This window comes from Crocuta crocuta, unplaced genomic scaffold (assembly GCF_008692635.1).
Source record: "Crocuta crocuta isolate KB4526 unplaced genomic scaffold, BGI_CrCroc_1.0 scaffold152, whole genome shotgun sequence".
Lineage (NCBI taxonomy): Eukaryota > Metazoa > Chordata > Mammalia > Carnivora > Hyaenidae > Crocuta > Crocuta crocuta.
In genome coordinates this window covers 575,186-595,564 of record NW_027528798.1, presented here as the reverse complement: position 1 = coordinate 595,564, position 20,379 = coordinate 575,186, and positions in this window count along the sequence as shown.

The window sequence follows — 20,379 nt, the reverse complement described above, 5'->3', positions numbered from 1 at the left end:
GTGGTTTGTGAATACTCACACAGTCATTATAGATGTACTTTATGCTGTATCGTGGAACACACAGAATGATGTCAGAGACAGATGATAACAAGTAAACAAGAAATACAGAGTCCAGAAACTGCTGTGAATCAAAGAAATAAGGGTCTAACAGAATTTCCAGAAGACCTACGCTAGATGTGGTGATCTGTGATGGTTTCCCTGAGGAAACAATGTTTAACTTGACATATGAATGGTGAGATGGAGCTGGACAAGATATCATATCCCTCCAAGTAGATAATATAATGAGGATAAAGTGAAAAAGGGTGTGGCCTGTCCTTGGAACTGGAAGGATGCCACCACATGTGTGTTTAGTGACCATCAGTAGGCAAATAAGGTATGTGATCAAAGTGTCTAAAGACAGACCGTGTCTTCAGAAAGCCTTGAATGCAGTTGAGATGCATTTAAAACAGATGGGAATTTTTTAAAATAATCTTTAAGTATTTAATAGGCATAACCTAACTTCCTTTAAACAATAAGGTGCTATTCCCGCAGTGTATAGCGTGGCTTAGAGCCAAGGAAGGGGAAAGATGACAAGAAAGATAACTAGGAGACTGTTGCAGTTTGAGTTTCCCAGAGAGCTGATCCTAAAACAGACTACCTTGCAGGAAGTTAATGATGGAGTACTCTTGGGATCACATTCTATGGGAGGGGGAAAAAAGATGTAAGATTGTGCAAAAGTAGAATTTATGTTGTGATACCATCTCAGTGGAAGCTTCAGACAGTCCCTGTAAAGCACTGAAATTCCCATGACTATTCTGTGCCATCCTAACTTGAGGAAAGACAGACTGGAGTTTCTACTCCCTTTGCATCAGTGTTTGATGCGGGCTGCTGCAGGAAACGGTGTTGACTTGGGAGAGGAAACCACTTTCAGCGGAGGTAATTTTTTTTTTTTAATAGTTTATTGTCAAATTAGTTTCCACATAACACTCAGTGCTCATCCCCACAAGTGTCCTCCTCCATGCCCATCCCCCCCTCCCCCCACATCCATCAGTCCTCAGTTTTTGTCAGCATTCAAGAGTCTCTCATGGTTTGCTTCTCTCCCTTTCCCCCACCATTTCCGCCCTTCTTCTCCCCCTTGTTCCTCCGTCAAGTTCCTCCTAATCCTCCTATACGTGCAAACATATGATATTTGTCCTTCTCTGCCTGACTTATTTCGCTCAGCATAACACCCTCAAGGTCCATCCATGTTGCTACACATGGCCAGATTTCATTGTTTCTCATTGCCATGTAGTATTCCATGGTATAGATAAACCACATCTTCTTGATCCATTCATCTGTTGATGGACACTTAGGCTCTTTCCATGTTTTAGCTATTGTGGAGAGTGCTGCTATGAACATTGGGGTACATGTGCTCCTATGCCTCAGCATTTCTGTATCCCTTGGGTAAATTCCTAGCAGTGCTATTGCTGGGTCATAGGGGAGTTCTATTGTTAGTTTCCTGAGGAACCTCCACACTGTTTTCCAGAGGGGCTGTACCAGTTTACATTCCCACCAACAGTGTAGGAGGGTGCCTCAGCGGAGGTAATTAACAAACAGACCCAAGGACTGTCTGCCAACAGCCCTGCCAGAAACTGGGATCATGATTTCTTGCACCCCAAAGGGAGAATGAAGAGATTCGAAGGAGGGTTGCTAGCTAGGAGAACAGCTGATCTGCTATAGCTCATGTCAAGACCACATCTGATGATTGTTTCCTTCCTCCATAATCTATTTTATATTTTCCAGACCCTCAGTTTTTACCTCTGCAAGTCACAGTAGCTTATCTGCTGTTATGGCCAAGATTCTCATTTTTGAGGGGTCTGTGTCCCTTCTCAGACTGGTGTTGCTTCATTTGTCTAGTTACCATCATAGTTTGTCAAAAGAGGGCTCAGAATTACTGGGGTCACTTGGGTGTAAAGACACAATTCTTGGTTCCCACTGAGTAACAGCAGCCGTACTTCCTCCTGGGGTTCAGGGTCAATTATTCCTGCTGGCACCTTGACAGAAGGATTCCAAGGTGACCAGAGAGCTTAGAGTCAATCAGGACCCTTGCTGTGTCTGCTGGCAGAAGCATTTCATTTTGAGAACAAGAAGATCTGAAACTACTGAGCCCAGGAACATGGGATGAGAGGCTCAAATTCCCCAAGAAGGTTGCCAGAAGTGATGGTAATTGGGAGCACGCTGCTTTCCCTCAGGGTTCCCAGACTTGTACGTTCTTACCCTTCAAGGAGGGGGCATGCACGGCAGTTCATTGGTCTGGAGTGCACTCTGAAACCCGGGAAACCCCGCCGAAGTGGCACCCCTGAGCTGGCCCTTCAGGTGAGCCTCCCATAGACCATTTCATCATGCTGGCAGGCCAGCAACTGCAGCCTGCGTGGTGCTTGAGCTGACCGCTGCATCTCATGATCACGTGCCGCTCTCACCTCCTTCATTCTAAAGATGATCCTTTAGTCTGACATGATGTTATCTGAAGGCTGTGTCAGCGAATCAGATGCTGTATACAGCCATCAGGTAGTGGTGTTGGCTGAGGCCCTTAAAGAGAAAAAGTAAAACCGTGCCCAAAACAAGTGCCGAAATGAATTGTCCTCCCATGCAAGATGTCAGGAGACTGCAGCTCTGCATGTGAAAACCTTGCAAGTCGCCATTTGGCCCCAACAATGGAAAAGTTGGAGAGTGAAAAATCAACAAATCGTGTTGGATCCCAGAAGAAGAGGACAGAACGCAAAGTGCAGGCACTGTGTTTGGAGAAGCAGGTCAATACAGGGAGTCCCTGTTTACAAGAACAGAGACTCAAGAGTGGAAACCAGAGACTGAGTAGTGAGAACTGAGCAGTAACTGATGAAATGCCTGAGGCCGTGTGCAGGGTGCAGAGGTGGATGCACTGGGAGAGAAAGCCTCCAGGGCAACCAAGTCAGAGGGGGGCCCCATATTATTGTGAGCTTTACTTTCAGGGAGTTCCGCTAGATTCCCCCAGTGAAGGAGAAAAATCCCCTCAGGCTTCTGGCAGGAAAGGAGGGGAAAGGAACAATTTGAAACATGCCAGATTATTCTGTTTTTAACAAGGAGTATCCTGAGAGGAAACTAACTAGGGTCTGACCTGCAGGGGTATTATCAGAACCTAACTGACCTTGCAGAAGGGAATTATCCAAACTCTGCCTACTTTAGTCATCCTGTCCCACCTCAGGGGGCTGGAAAAAAAAAAAAAAGACCAAAAAAACCCACAAAACCTAAGAAGCCCTTGTGAAGTTCACAGTCCAAAGGCGTAGGCCGGCTTAGTAAGAAACTGAGACTTAATCATAGGATATAGAGTGCTTCCCTCCCCTACACCTCACCACACTATTACTAAAGGCATATTGGTGGTAGTTTTTTTTTTTTCTTTCCCTAGTACATCATGTACTACTATCAAAAAAATTACAGAGCTTACCAAAAGGCAAAAAACAAAACAAAACAAAAAAAACACCCCACCATTTAAAGAGATAGGGCAAGCATCAGAACCAGACATGAGAGGGATATTGGAATTATCAGACTGGTATTTTAAAGTCATAGTACATCCACACAATGGAATATTATTAAGCACTAAAAAAAGAAATGACTTATCAAGCCGTGAAAAGACATGGAGGATATGCACATTACTTAAATACATATTATTAACTGGAAGAATCCAGTGTGAAAATCACACATATTGTATAATTCCAATATGACATCCTGTAAAAGGCAAAATGGAGACATTAAACAGGTTGCCTGGGTGGCTCAGTCAGCTGAGTGTCTGACTCTTGATTTAGGCACAGGCTGTGATTTCATAGTTTGTGGATTTGAGACCCGTGTTGGGCTCTCTGCTGTGAGTGCAGAGTCTTCTTGGTACTCTCTCTCTCTCTCTGTCTCTGCCCCTCCCCTGCTCATGCAGGCTCTCTCTCTCTCTCAAAATAAATTAATAAACAGTAAAAGAAAAAACAAAAAAAAGGCTGCCAGGGTTTGCAGGCGTTGGTGGAGGGATGAATAGGTGGAGCGCAAAGGAGTGTTAGGGCAGTGAAAATACTCCGTTTAATACCATAATGATGGATATGTGTTATTATATATTTGTCCAAAACCCATAGAATATAAGATAACAACGAAACACAATGTGAACTGTGGCCTCTTCTGCAGTGGATGCTTTCTGATGGATAATAATACCTAATATGACAGTTTCTCACTTCTTTTATGAGGCCCATCCCATCCCTCCACACCAGTCCTCATCACTCCTTCCCTTCCGAGTTTTCTTCTTTCAGGCCCCTGACCGGTCCACTGGGTCATTCTCCCCTGCTCACGAGTCTGCGTGTATTCTAATCCCAAGCCGCTGCTCAACTCACACCAAATGAGTGGCCACGTGCCACACACAAATGTGTAACTCTTGGGAGGATTTTCCCTCACCGCTCTCCTTGTTTGTGCTAGGATGATAGGGCAATAGTCGTCCATTTAGGGCTGGGACTACGTACTGAGTGACACCCATCCATTTTTCATGAGGCATATCCCACATGACCATAGGGATGAATTAAAGAACTACCAAAGCAGTGGAGGGTGTGTCTCAGAGGGGAGGGTTGAGGCCGCCTCCTTACATAGCTTGCTTGTCTTCTTGGTCCTGCTTTGGCTTGATCTCAGAATTACTGCTTCTCTATTATGATGACTTGCTACTGGACCAGCCATGCAGTATTACTTGGTGTGTCTGACACTACCCAGGGAGTGATGGGCACTTCCAGTTATGTGGTAACTTGATGTTCCACAGTCTCCATCAGAGCCAGTAGAATACCCCAGAGCTGATTTTCAAATTGTATACAGTTTTGCACTACTGACGGCATAGATTTGTTCCAGAATTCGCGGGGTCTTCATCATGATTATTCCAGTGAATTCATCTGTAAGTGATTTTGGTTTGGTTTGGTTTTTAGCATCTTATGCCACTGCTTCTGTCTTTAATAATATAAGGCCTGATAGGCCACACCCTTGACCTACTTGAGAGCATTTTCCTGTCCTACATCCAACTCAAACCTGTTAACTTTTCCGGTTCCCTAGGGTATGGTTGGAGGTAGTTTTCCCAGATATGAAACAAGCTACTTTTATAAGTTTAAGAGGCTTCTACACACCGGGCTTCATTCTTCCTGAAGGGAGAGACAAGATTAAATCATTTTTCTTTATGTTAGAGAGGATGTTCACACATGCTCCAGGCCATTAGACACCTAATTTCTTAATAATTTGGTAGGATCCTGAATCTTCATAGGGTTTATATCTTGTCCACTAACATCTTACTAAAGTCTCCAATATGCTAGCCATTTTGTTCTCTGGTCAGATTAGTTGGACGTGATCAGTATTTTGGTTCATTGTGTTGTTTTATATGATGTCTGGCTAAACCCAGTGCCTTTGGATTTCATTATAACACATTACTCAATGTGATGTAATGTAATGTAAATGTGTACCATTCATTCTAAATAAACATGAGCTGTGCCTGATCAGTTTTTGTGATAAAGATAAAAAAGAACATATTTTCCAGATCAGTGGCTGCATACCATGCACCTGAATCAGGTTCATTGACTCTAGCAAAAACACCATTTCTGGCAGAGCAGTTGCGTTTTTGGCTACTCATCTCCTGAGCTTGTGTTAGTCTCCTGTCATCTCCTAATGAACCAAAGAGGCTAGGCTGGTGATTTAAATGGGGAGGCGATAGAAACCACCTCTCTTACATCTTCTAGGCTTTGTAAGAGTGACTCTAATTTCTTTCCCAGCCCCTAGAATATGGTAGTTTCGGATCTTTATTCCTAAGAAGAGAGATAGTTCTAGAACCTTCTACGTGGCCTTCCCCACTACAGTATCTCTCATCAGACCCTCCAAGAAAAACAATATGTTGGCTGAATTAATGACGAGCTATTATCTATTCTAATTATACCCTCAAGAGCAGAGAAATTATGGTGCATGGACTCACGAGGCCACTGGAAACACTGTATCCAGTCCTTAGTCAGGACTCCATTTGTTTCCTGGTCCTTGTATGGCCAAATCAAACTGGTGAGACCGATGCTGCTTCCTATCTACAAATATCAATGCTATTTTAGACCCTGTGTTGAACAGCCCTCAAAATGTTGGGGTATTCCCTTTTCCCTAGTGTCTAATTACCCAGGAGAATGGCAGCAGCTCCCTCTGGTGGAAGAATGCTGGAATTATAACCATGTACTCTGCAGGATCATTTTTCTCATATACCTGGCCTCTTTTTCAGTAATTCCCTGTACAATAGAAACTGGCCAAAGAATGATTAATTTTTATTGGAATAACTGAACTCCTTTTGATCCTCCATTCTTTGACTTTTTTAAAAATAAAGATTTTTTTTTTATTATAGAGCAATGGTGGGTGCCATCTATGTTGCCTGTTGGGACACCAAGTTCTTTTTTTTTATGTTAATTTATTTTTGAGAGATACAGAGCATGAGCAGGGAGGAGCAGAGAGAGAGGGAGACACAGAATCTAAAGCAGGCCTCAAGCTGTCAGCACAGAGCCCACATGTGGGACCTGAACTCACAAACCATGAGATCATGACCTGAGCCAAAGTCAAATACTTAACTGACTGAACCACCCAGGCGCCCCTGGGACACCATGTTCTTTTAACCAGGTCTCTGACTCTGTGGGTCAGGTAGCCTTTCTTGGTGCAATCTCATCCTTGCCACTCATTACAGTGATTGAGCATTTTCTGGTTTCCTAACTTATTGTCTCCCTTGTTATCACTGCGCCAGATCTGTAACAGAGTCTCTTACAATCTGTCTTGGCCTACAGTTGGGAAGTTTTTAGTGATACTGATGACTCTTTTGCTTTGTTAAATGGTACATCCTTCAAGACCCAGTTATAGCCTTCCCTTTTTACTCAAAAAGTGAGTTACTCAAAATTTAATTCTTGGTAATTAGTATTCACACCTACCTCCAGAACCTATGCACACATTCATGCACACGTAAATACATATATGAAGCCTCAATTGTCACCCCTCCTCCCTTGCTCACTGCAGTCTTGGAAGATTAACTATATTACGCCTGGTAGAAAGTGACCACTGTACATTTTAAGAACTGGCATTGAAATATATGTTTATGAGAATACAGTCATGGATATCTGCAAATTGGAAGCTGTATAGATATTCAATATAATATTTGATCGATGGATGAATGGTTGGATGGATAGATGACATACATATTTTGTCATGCTAGGTATGAGGAGAAAATAGCAGATAAAGTGAGGAGATGGATTAGAGCCATATTGAGAATTCTGGATTTTGTCTTGTAAGTGACAGGAGCCATTGAAATGGTTTAAGCCAGGAAGAGATAAATTTGATTTGTAGTTTAGAATACAGTAGGAAGGGTGAAGGCATTGTAAATGAGAGATGATAAGGCTTTGGACCACTGCTCCCACTCTGGGAATTATTCTTCATTGATAAGTGAGGCACAGCTTTAAAAAATGGTTCAAAGCATTGAAAGGGTATTGGGCACATTTGGACTCCATTATAGACCTCAGAAAACTGAAGGTAGGCTGGCAGCTGGTGTGTACAGGGAGGTGAGTGGTGGTACCGCGCCATTTAACAAGGACTTAGTGATCATTAAAGGGTAGGTGTGGACAAAGCACATCTGCAGAGCTAATTGCACACTTTGAGGACTTCAGGGGGATGATTTTATCTGCACTTATCTCCACTTCAAAGTGCTGTCGGCTAAATGGACACTGCTTAAGCCATCACTTCCCATAGAAGCATGGGGCTTGGCTCATGAAAATTGCACAGGCTAATCTAGGAAATCACTGCAAATTAATAAAGAAATCCTAATATTATGTAGATTGATATGCTTATTTAAGACACTTGAGAAAATGCAAGAATTTGGGGTGGGGTGGGTAATTTTTAAAGAACTGTTTCAGCTGCTTGATTTAATGATCTGTTTTTTGAGTTTAAAAGAACAACTTCAGAGACCCATTTCCCTTTCAAGAGAAGGATTAAATAATCTTAAAGTAGTTTGATGTGAAGTTTATGTTTGCATTTTTTATCTAATCAGCCAAACAAATATAATTAATTCAGACAGTTGTCTCTATGGTTTTGGTGCCTGGTAGGAGCTGTATCATTACAAATGCAAATATGTTCCTAAAATAATAAGAATGTCATTATCACCCCTTATTCATTTATGTGGCCAGAGAGAAAACTGAAATACCATTTATTATGGAAGTGACTTGTCAAGTGTGCAGAGAGCAGTAACCACTTTGCCTGATCAGGGCATAAGTCTGCCTGTGACTTTCTCTGCTGTCAGTATGTCACTAATAGGGCTTGTGGGTTGGAGGTATATTGTAGGGAAGCACACACTGTGCCAGGAGTTTCCCCTGAACTGGGGATTTTATTCTACTGCTGCCTCTGTGTGCTTTAGGTGGTTCTTTTTTACTTCTGAAGCGTGGTCCCTCGGCAGTTATTTGGACACTAATTATTTCTGCCCTGTTCACTTCAAAAGGATATTATAAGGATCAAGTGAAATGTATAAAAGAGTATTCACATGGAAAGTGATTGTGGTTAATTTCATGTATGTTTTTGTATGTGTGAGCTTCATTTGTGGGTTAGCACTTTGGACTTTCTTTCCAGTACTTACAAGTAGATTTTCTGCTCTTCTCAATGCAAAGATTAAGGGTGCATTTAACATTTCTTTCATCAAACTTATTTGTTTTACATTTCTTAAACATTTATTTATTTTTGAGAGAGAGAGAGAGAGAGAGAGAGCGAGCCGGGGAGGGGCAGAGAGAGAGGAAGACACAGAAATCAAAGCAGGCTCCAGGCTCTGAGCTGTCAGCACAGAGCCTGATGCAGGGCTCCATCTCATGAACTGTGAGATCATGACCTGAGCCAAAGTCAGATGCCCAACCAAGCCACCCAGGTGCCCCACATTTCCGTTCTAAGCTTTACCCCATTCCCTCTTTAGGATCCCTTTTTAGGTGCATCTGGCTGGTGTGTGTGTGTGTGTGTGTGTGTGTGTGTGTGTGTCTGTGTGTGTGTCTGTGTATTTGTGTATATATATTTTTATATATTTGTGTATGTGTGTGTGTGTGTATAGATAGATAGATAGATAGATAGATAGATAGATAGATAGATATGTGTGTGTGTTTGTTTGTATTTATATTTGGATTTTTATTGCTTCTAGGGATGATTCCTTAGGCTTATAAATAAAGTCAAACCTTCTCTGATACTCCAGTCACTTGCCTGTGACCATAGCCACTACAAAATCACCTTTCTTCTACCTCGAGGGAAAATGGTAATCTGCAAAAACTGTTACCACTATCCCAGTTCTGGTTACTCATCCATCTGGAATCTACCCTCATGGCTTTATTGAAACTGTTCCATATCTTAATGGACAGAAGATTTTGGATCTTTCTGTTGTATTTGATACAGCTGACCAGTTCTTACCTGAAGAAAGCTACAGATAAAAATTCTTTGTAGTAAACACTGATGTAGACAGTACTTATTTTAAATATGCAATATATAATTTAAGATTCTAGGTGGATTAAAAATTTATAGGCATTGTTCTTTTATCTTTTAAAGTGCAGAACATAATGTTACCAAGGAATTTTTACTGTTATATTTTCATTGTTTCATTTTTGTTGTTATAGTTCAGTTGAAACACCTGAGTCTTCAGAACAACTCTTATAATTTGCAAAATTAAAGACAGGTATTTCTAAAACTTTTTTTATGTTTAAAGTGAAATTGTGGGGAGAAACCTATGTAATGTAGGATTGTAAAATAAAGTAATAATAAGGGACATTTAAAAAAGTAGATAGTGTAATGTGTCTCTTAATAGATTACGCTTTACAACCAGAAGGACCTCTCTTTGATTCCTTATTTTTCTTTTTTATACTTCTGAAAATTTGAGTGAGCTATATAACCTATCTAAACTTCATTTTTGCTCTCTATTAGTGGAAGTAATAATTATAATTATCATGCAGTAATGTCCAAATTAAATCAGAGAATGCTTATACAGTCTTCAGTACCACTCAGTAGTTGGAGGAGGAGGAGGAGGAGGAGCAGCAGCAGCAGCAGCAGCAGCAGCAGTAACACAAATGATAATAACCAGCACACTTTTGAAAAGAATAATAATAAATTAGTAAATATTGAAGTTCAAAGAAGCTCTCCCAAATCAAGAGTGAAGTGGAATATGTCAAAGGTAATCCAGTCAGAATGGATACTCTTCCCTTAGGCAAAGTGTTTTAAATATTTCACCTGTTATTTTTTGAAGGAATATGTACTATCAGATATTTTTAACAGAATAGAACTTTTGTATTTCATATAAGTATGCATATTGCTCTTTGATATTCTTATGGTCAAGTGTAGACTCAGTCTTCCTTAAAAAAAGAAATCACTTTGTCATGAATTGACACTGACAAGAATTTTTCTCAGTCAGTCAAATAATTATATTGTGAGATAGCTTACTTTTGTCTGGTTCTCTCACGAGTAACACAGTTTAAGGAGGTATATGCTCTGGATGGCAGGGCCAGCAAAGAGTTAGATGTGAGCATATAAGAACCAAAGAGACAAGCTAGAACCCTATTTCAGAAGACCCCTTATTTATAGGTAAAGAAGTCCATGATACTTACTGATAGCAATAGCAATGAAAAGTTGAAACTGGTTTGAAAAGGCTAATGAGGTAAACTTGAAATATTTTGTTTATCTAATCTATCTATCTGTCATCTATCTATCTATCTATCTATCTATCTATTTTTGTCTGTCATTGTAGCAAGTTGAACATTATGGTGTGGGTGACTGGGTTCTACTCAACACAGGGAGCCCAGGAAGGGTCATAAATTTGGAGGACAAATTACAAGTAAATCCTTGATGAGGTTATTAAAGTTCATATGATTTATCCTGGTTGAACACTAGGGAGTAATTATTTCAGTGTATCCAGATGCAAGGAGAAAGATCAGAGCTAGAACAAAAAGGGCTTGAAAATTATTAGACTATGTAGAATCCTATGTGAGCTGTGTATTCGTGTTTGACTTAGGGCTTTGCCTTACTATACGATTTGTTCTAATACAAATGATCAACTCTCAGACTATCCACTAGGTTGGACCTCCAGCTTCATGAAGTAGGGAGTAGAACTTCTCAAAAGGAGAGGAGGAGAGGGAATGAATGTTCGGAGGAATCTGGGAGAGTAAATAAAATAGATCCATAGCAAATAAACGTTTTCGTTACATATTTTTATCTTTTTAAAAATTTTTAATGTTGTTTATTTCTGAGAGAGGGAGAGAGAGAGAGAGAGAGAGAGAGAGAATGAGCAGGGGAGGGTCAGAGAGAGAGGGAGATAGAGAATCTGAAACCGGCTCCAGGCTCTGAACTAGCTGTCAACACAGAGCCCGAAGTGGGGCTCAAATCCACAAACCAGGAGATCATGACATGAGTTGAAGTTGGACGCTTAATCAACTGAGCCACTCAGGGGCCCCTACATCTTTTTATCTTAAAAATATATAAAACGTGCATTCTCAGTCATCACACACACACACACACACACACACACACACGATTTAAATTACTTGTTAAAATTATTTAACCCACAGCTGAGGGGNTGTGGAAACTAATTTGACAATAAACTATTTGTAAAAAAAAAAAAATAAAATAAAATAAAATAAAATTATTTAACCCACAGCTATTTTCAACTGCAAAAATAGATACCGTATTTTTACATCTTGGACATAGGTTAGAACATAATTTGAGTAATACTAATTCATAGAATAGGCTAGAAACTACTGATTTCATTTTATGACATGTAGTCATTTTGAAAAACAAAATACATACACCAAATACCCACTCATATAACCCCAATTTTGATGAAAGGACATAACTTATTACTCTATATACACTTTTAGCATCTATCTGCTTATTTTCAATAAGAATGTTCTTACAATTTAAACTCTTGGATTTAGAATCTTTTAAGGTTTTTAAAAATTTTTTATTCATTTCAAGAGAGACAGAATGACCAGGGAAGGGCCAGAGAGAGTGGGGAGAGAGAGAATCCCAAGCAGACTCTGCACGGTCCGCACAGAGCTTCAGGTGGGACTGGAACTCACGAACCATGAGATCATGACCTGAGTTGAAACCAAGTTGGATGCTTAGTGGACGGAACCCCCCACATCCTCCTGAATTTAGAATTTTTTTTCTGTAACATTGTAGAACATAACTTCCTTTCTTTTCTTGTTATCAAACCATTATATTGATTTCTGCTAATATACTTTTTCAATAATTTGCTTAATGTTGGACATTTAACTTGTCTTTTGTTTTCATCATCCATGGAAAGAACTGGGATATAGAATTCATCATAGAACTGCCAGGCTAAGTATAACTGAGATATTTATGAGTATGATATGTATTGAAATACATAGGGCTTTCTCCAATGAGGTCTTAAATAATGGTTTCTGAATCATGGTAGTAAAACACAAATATAGGATGTGGGAGACTTTTTGTGATATTTATGATAATGAACGACAAGATTTTGTTTGCCACAGTGAAGCAGCAACAAAGCAAATGATGCAGGTGGTCTAAAGGAGTCACAACTATACACGCCATGAAAACAGTATTCTAATAAAGTAAGCTGCTACTCGTAAGTATCAGACACACATACTTTGCAATGGCTTGGTTAATGTGTGTGTTTTCTTGTACATGTGGAAATGATATATATTAACCAAATAACTATATCTGAGGAGTGCATGTATGCAGTTTCTACTATGCATACATGTATGCAAGTGCATACATGTTAGAATTCAATAGCATACATGTTAGTTAGAACTCAGGAGACTATAGAAGGAATGAACAAGGGAGGAGAAGGAGGAGGAGCAGCAATGATGTATTAATGTCAACTCTATGCCACGGAGTCTTATTTACAAAAACTCATCATGGAGAAAATGATCATTTTGCATTTAGAACAGTGATGCTTTACCCAAAGTCACACACTGTTTATTAAGAGAATTGGAAAACAGGTCCAAGAACAAATGCCTTGCCAAATGCATCTATAAACACAAGAGTCTTGAAACCAAATGAAAAGAACACTTTACTTACATGAATATTTGAGATATCTTTACTGAAGCTTTTAAAGTTGAGTGGAATATGTGAAGAGCTAATTGTTCCAAAGTGAAGGTGTCTTCTGTTAAGAAAGTAAGTTTGATCCCATTACCACGTCAAGTGGGTTAAACTTGAAGTACTCTCCTGAGAAGCAAGTTCACTCTTCCATTAGTACTTGGGTATATGCATGTGTTTCCTTCTGGGGAGCCTAGAGGCAGGTCTGGAAGAGGTGGTGCATAATTAGGCTCATGTTATTCAAATCACTGTTTCTGGGATGCCCTTCCTGATGGGCTTTTTTCCCTCTCTGCTACTGTATTTTGTATTTGTATTTTTTTCATTTGAGCATTCAGGCAAACTAAGCCTACTTTGATATTTTGCTCAAAGAATGGCATGCAGAGTACAGTCTTTTTACTTCTTTCTAGAAAACAGACTCCTCAGTAAATACATAAATATTCACTAGGCAAGATGACAGACTAGTATGAATTACTGCCTCCCCTTTCTCACTTCCCATGACAATACAATGCTAGACATTATTCTGAAACAAGGAGTTCATATATTTCATAAATCTGTGAAATTTCAAAAATAAAGTAAGGACACAAATAGCAGTGTGTTGTGTGTGTGTGTGTGTGTGTGTGGTAAATACAGAGCTGCCTAGAAGATTAGAGTGCAAAATGTGTTCCAATATGACTGAGCAAGAAAACAAGAGCTTCAGATACTACATTAGTATAATAGGTATTAACACCAGGGTAGAACAGAATCTAGTTGGGAAAGAATTGTTAATTGTATGTGAAGACAAGCATTTTACCTGTTGACCCTTCAGATCTCATAACATGTAGAAAATTAACTGAGAAAAGTTACTTCTGAAACATAGCCATGCTGTAGTTTTCTTGGGGTGACAATCCTTGGCAAGAAGGGAGAGAAAATAGGAATTTTTTGACCTACTTTGTGCTGAGCTTCTGTATCAAATTCAAAAAATGAGTCTTATATACATTGTAGTAATCCTGAGAATAACTCTAAGGAAATACAGCTGGGAAAATAGAGAATTATGAAGAACATAAAAAATATAAAATAAGGATTTATAGTACATAGGATTTATATGAACCCAATTATAAAAACCAATGACATGACATAAAAAAGAATCACATATATGGAGAGTTATACTATGTTCATGGATGGTTCAACTTAATATAGTGATTTTAATTAATCTGAGGTGTAAATGAAATGTAATTCCATTTAAAAAGTACTAGGACATATTTTGGGAAAACTTGTATATATTACTACTGAATTGAATATGGAAGAAAATGCACTTGCAAATGGGTAAGGCAAACTTAAGGAAGAGTATTTTGGAAGGATTTACAATGCTAGATTTTCTCCATTTACTTCTCCAGATTGTTGCTCCTATCTTTTCCATCTTTTCATGCCTGGATGGAGAACTCTATGGAATGCATCATCCAGGCTCCCTGGCTATTAGATTTGTTGAGCTTTGTCCATGAAAAGCACTGGCAGGCACTCCCGCTGCTTCTCTATCGAAGGGCAAAGGGCTAGTATTTACAGCTCTTACTCAAAAATAGACCTGTGTAAACATTCCAGGTGGTCTCAGCTGGGTTTGTATACCTGAATTACAGCATTTAGTTAATCTTGTTACAATTTTATATCTTTGCTACAGTGTTCTCCTTCAAAATAATGTTATATTTTTATTAATTTTTATCCTATAACACTTCGACCAGTAAATACATTTTTTAAACCTTTAAGAGTAGAAAATATTTACACAACTGCAAAAAATAGTTTATATTCAGCATCATCATATCCCCACAGAAAGGCTTATAGGTTTAAATCTAAATAAAGTTTATTATTTAAACATGAAAGCACAGTTCAGAAGAAAAGTTGTTTTATCTCATGTAATTACCAAACAATGAAATGTAAGAAAGTCCTATTTCAAAAATAAATGGAAACATTACTATCTGTAGTTGTTGTTCAACAGAGACACGATCTAATCTCAAGGCAATTTTTTAAATCCCAAGGAAAATAATGCAATTGCCTAGAAAGCAATCAGCCATTTTTAACACTTTGATATTTAATAAAGATAGCTTTATCTCTGCAAACACAATTTGATAACCAATATTGTATTCTAGATAAATTAAAAAAAAACACTTTGAACAATGTACTAGGATTTAATTTGAATATAGAACATTTTACACCCTGCCTCCAAAAAAACAGAAAACTACTGCAAATATATATATTTGCTTTATTTTCCTTGAATCTCCTTAATTATAATTAGATATTATAATACTAAAGTGGAAACTAAAGTATTTATTTTGCAAGGTTTCTGAAGTCAAAGATTATTGACATAAAAATATATTTTTGTAAAACACAAAAGAATCAAAAGTTTGAAATACTTAAAGATTAAATAGTATTTAAGTAGTAGTTTGGATACAAGGTCTGAAATTTAAACATTCAAAGCACCATAATACATTGTGCCTTGATAGCATGTAAGATATACAATAGTAAAGTATCATGTACATAAATGAAATAATTCAGTTATTATGTTTCCAATTTATTCATTTAAAAAAATAAGTTATTTAATCATCCAGTCATCATTTGTTCGCTGATTAAACTTCTTGGGAAGTTTTCTTAATTTTAAAACTTAACTGCAGAGACTATTTCATATGGGAAAAGCTGACAAAAAAAAATTTAATTTGGGTTTGTATGGAGAGTTATAACACAAGCAGAAACCAAATATACTCTAAGTACAGTTTCATGTGTCTACTATATTTTTTAACAAACTAACACAGGCTCAACTCAGGGAAAATGCCCAATACATAGAGGACTAAATTACATTATATTTGATGCCTTGAACATTGATAAATTCCATTGAGGGCCTATTAGGTGTAAATGTATGTCTGACTAAAGACAAAACAAAAAAATACGAGAGTATTAGACTTGTTTTTAAAACTGCAGTATGGGTGGATATGGCAAAATACTGATGGTCTGTACAAAATCTATCAGAAGAGATAGAAGCAGATCACCCAGTAGAAAAACAGAAAAGTAAGGTTTTTGTTTTAATTGACTTTCTCTGCCCTTTCTGTGAAGTTGCATGTGGTACCATAGGCAGCCCTGAGCCACTAAAAACTGAACTCTCATATTCTTTCTTGCCATCCATGAAAATGTTCTACCTGGCATTTACTGGTCATGATGCTTTTATTCTACAATGTATTTTCAACCTGATTTTTACAACTTTCCCAAGCAGCCTCTCTCAAATGCCATGTTTTCCTGTAATCTCCTGCATTTCTCAGCCACCTCATTACTTTTGGCATTGTTTCCTCCATACCTTAAATGTTCTGGGTTTAATCATTGACATGATCTCATGTACTGTATTGTAAAACAACCTCTGAACTATCACTACGCCCTAAGTTCTCTCACTTTCAAAAGGAAGTAATCTGTGGATTATAGATCTGTATGTAAAACACAAAGATATAAAACCTGTGGAAGATAACATAGGAGTAAATCTGCATGACTTTGGATGTGGTGATGACATTTTAGATGTAACACCAAAGGTGCAAGCTGTAAAAGAAACACTTGCTCAGCTGGACTTCATTGACATCAAAAATTTCTGCTCTCAAAAGACACTATCAAGATATTGAATAGATAAGCCACAGACTGTGAGGAAATACTTGCAAAAGGTGGATCTGATAAAAGTCTGTTATCCAAAATATTTTAAGAACTCTTAAAACTCAACCATAAGAAAACAAACAACTCTATTTAAACATGGACAAAAGACCTGAACAGACATCTCATCGAAGAAGTGATGGAGATGGCAAAGAGCCAGATGAAAAGATGGCCCGTGTCATATGTAAGTTTGGGAATGCCAATCAAAACAACAGTGAGGTACCACTGCACACCTATTAGAATGGCCAACTTCCAGAATGCTGACAACACCAAATGCTAGTGAGGGTTTGGAGCAATAGGAATTATCGTTCATTGTGTGGGGGAATATAGAATGGTACAGCTGCTTTGGAAGACAGTTTGGCAGCTTCTTGAGATTTAGCATAAGATTCATCAATTGCATTCCTTGGCATTTACCCAAATGAGCTGAAAATTTATGTCCACACAATAACCTGCATGTGGATATTTAGAGCTTTATTCATAACTGCCAAAATTTGTAGGCAACCAATGTGCCCCTCAGTAGGTTAATGCCCCTCAGTATGTTAATGGATAAAAATACTGTGGTCCATGCAGACAATGGAATGTTATCCAACACTAAACAGTAATGAGCTTTCAGGCCTGATACACATATTACTCAGAGAAAGAAGCCAATCCGGAAAGGTCACATATTATATGATCCCGACTATATGACATTCTAGAAAAGAGACTATGGAGACAGTAAAAATCAGTGGTTGCCAGACTTTAAGGGTAAGCAGGAATGAATGCAGAACCCAGAGCATATTTTAGAGCAATACAACTGCTCTATACTATACAGTGATGGTAGACACATGACATTATATATCAACACAAAGAATATACAGCAACAAGAATGAACCCTAATGTAATCTCTGGACTTTAGGTAGTAATGATTTGTTATTACAGGTTCATGGATTCTAACAAAAATACCACTTTGCTGTAGAATACAGATAGTGGGGAAAGTAGTATGGGAGTTGGTACAGAGAGTATATGGGAACTGTGCTTTACGCTCAGTTGTATTGTGAACTTAAATCTGCTCTAATAAATAGAGTCTATTAAAATAATAGGAAAAATTAACATGAAAAAGTGAGTAAACCGATTATCTTTTTACCAATAATTTAAATCATGACCTCTGATTAAATAGGTATATTCTATGATGCTCTACAGATAGAGAATATGAGTATATATATATCAACGCATATATACTTTTTTATCCTAATATATATTTACAATAACATCTCTCACTAGAATTCCTTTTAGGAGGAACTAACATTTGTATAGGGATATTATCTGATAAATCATTTGGGAGATTAAAAAAGCCCTGGGTACATAGGGCTGCAGTAACCAAGATCTGGCAAAATGTTAGCTAATGATAATCTCTTTATAAAATGGTAGCAAAATTATAGTCCGCTTTAGAAGTACTTAAAACATTAGGTGGAGGGATGGGAAAGATGGAGGCAAAACCAGAAGAGAGAAAGGGCAAGCAATGAAACAGGAAGCTAAGGTTCAAGTTACAGAATAAGACAAGTAATTTTGGTGATAGGGACATATCACATCAATTTCTAAATTGTTTATCTGGGAATCCCTAAACCTTTAATAGGAACTTCTACACAGCACTGTAAAAAAACAGAATCAATTCAGAGATTATGCCATTTGGAGCATAACGGACAGTATGAGTAGGACAATGGGGAAATTACTAAATAATTGATTCAGAGCAAATGACAGCTTTGAGCCACTTGTGGCCATGAGTACTGCACAGAAATCTTGGCTTGAAAAGAAGATTGGACTTCTGAGTTTGTGAAAAAAGAATTCAAGTAATTTTATCCAGGCATTGAAGGCAGGGATATCCTTGTTAACACTGGGGTTACATGTTATATTCATCATTTGAAAGGTAAGAATCAGTGCTAATACTATGATATGTGGGAAAATTCTAGTTCCAGCTCAGCTGCTTGGAATCTTAAATCAGACCTTTATTTCTATAGTAATTTTATACATAGTATTTTATACTAGACACATGGGGGACATCTGGAAAATAGCAAATTATTGATAAACTATATGCCCCAAATATAATTTGAACACTTCATTATCCTATGCCTCTTTTACTGCAGACATTTGAGAGAAATGGATTTTTTAAGCTACAGTTATTCTGAAGGTTTCACACATTCAGTTGAAAACCAGTATTTGAAATACAGATAACCATAATTCTAACCTATTTGGGAATTCTTATAAAAATTAAAAATTAATCACTCACTTTTGAGATAACTACATTGGATACTGTTATAACAAAAAAATGATGTTATGCATACACGGGAGAGTGAAAGAGTGATAGTTGACTAGCTGATGGTAAGTGAGATCGTGGTACTTTGGGAAAAGTTGGGAAGAGGCCTTTATTTTATTTCTATTCCAAATGCAATTCAAAGATAATGGCATAGATAGAAGTGATTTATGTGTCAGTGTCTCTGTGTGTTCATTTGTGTGTGTGTGCGCATGCATTGTGTGTATTTGGTATTGTTCCCATTGAATCTATGTGTTTGTTGATTGTAGTATTGTGTTCCTAGTAATCTTGCATTATATTTTACTCATACTAACTGAAACAGTACATTGAGTAAATGTATAGTGTATGCTGTGCTTAGTCAATATTCTGTAAAGTGGGTTCCTTACTTAGATTTTAGGTTATTGGCACCAAGGTGAGAAATTGATTGTCAAGTCGTCTCCATCCAATCTAGAAATCCATTTTCAGCACAGCCAGGAAAACATATGCCTAGATTATATTTGGTGGTGAGAATAAGTTATAGTGGTACACAAAAAAAAGGGGGGTTGTGTATGATGTCATATTTGCAATCGTTCAGTTATTCTAGAAGCACTACTTAGACTAAGGTGACCAGCAGACCTCATGGATAGTTGAGTAGCTCAATACCATTTTCTTTTTTTTTTAAGCCTATTTTTGTTTTTAATGTTTTATTTATTTCTGAGAGAGAGAGAGAGACAGCGTGAGCAGGGGAGGGTCAGAGAGAGAAGGAGACCCAGAATCCAAAGCAGGCTCCAGGCTCTGAGCTGACTGTCAGCACAGAGCCCGATGTGGGGCTCGAACCCACAAACTGTGAGATCAGGACCTGAGCTGAAGTCGGACGCTTAACCGACTGAGCCACCCAGGCGATCCAACTCAATACCATTTTCAATACTTGACCCATCTTCTATGAGTGCATTTCATATACATTTTTCCAAGAGGGAGAATTTTATTTGGTTGATTTCTCACCATCCAATATGGAGAAGACTATTGGGCCATTTCAGGGCAAGATACCTTAGGAGGACCATATTTCCCCTAATCGAATTAAATATATCTAGGAAATAATAACTGGAAATGTATAGACTTGTCAAAACAAAAACAACATTTATCTCCCCCAAAGAGACTCCTCAGAGTAATTTTCTCTAGAAATCAATTATGAATAGGGTAAACACAATTTTATGGATTCCTCTTCAGAAGAAAGTATTGATGTATGTGATCAGTTTCTTAATGAAGACAATATGGAAACAATGTAAAATGACTGCATCCACACTACAGAATGAGATATAACAAGCAGTTAATCTAATATAATTGAGCACAATAAAAATTAGTTTCCACTT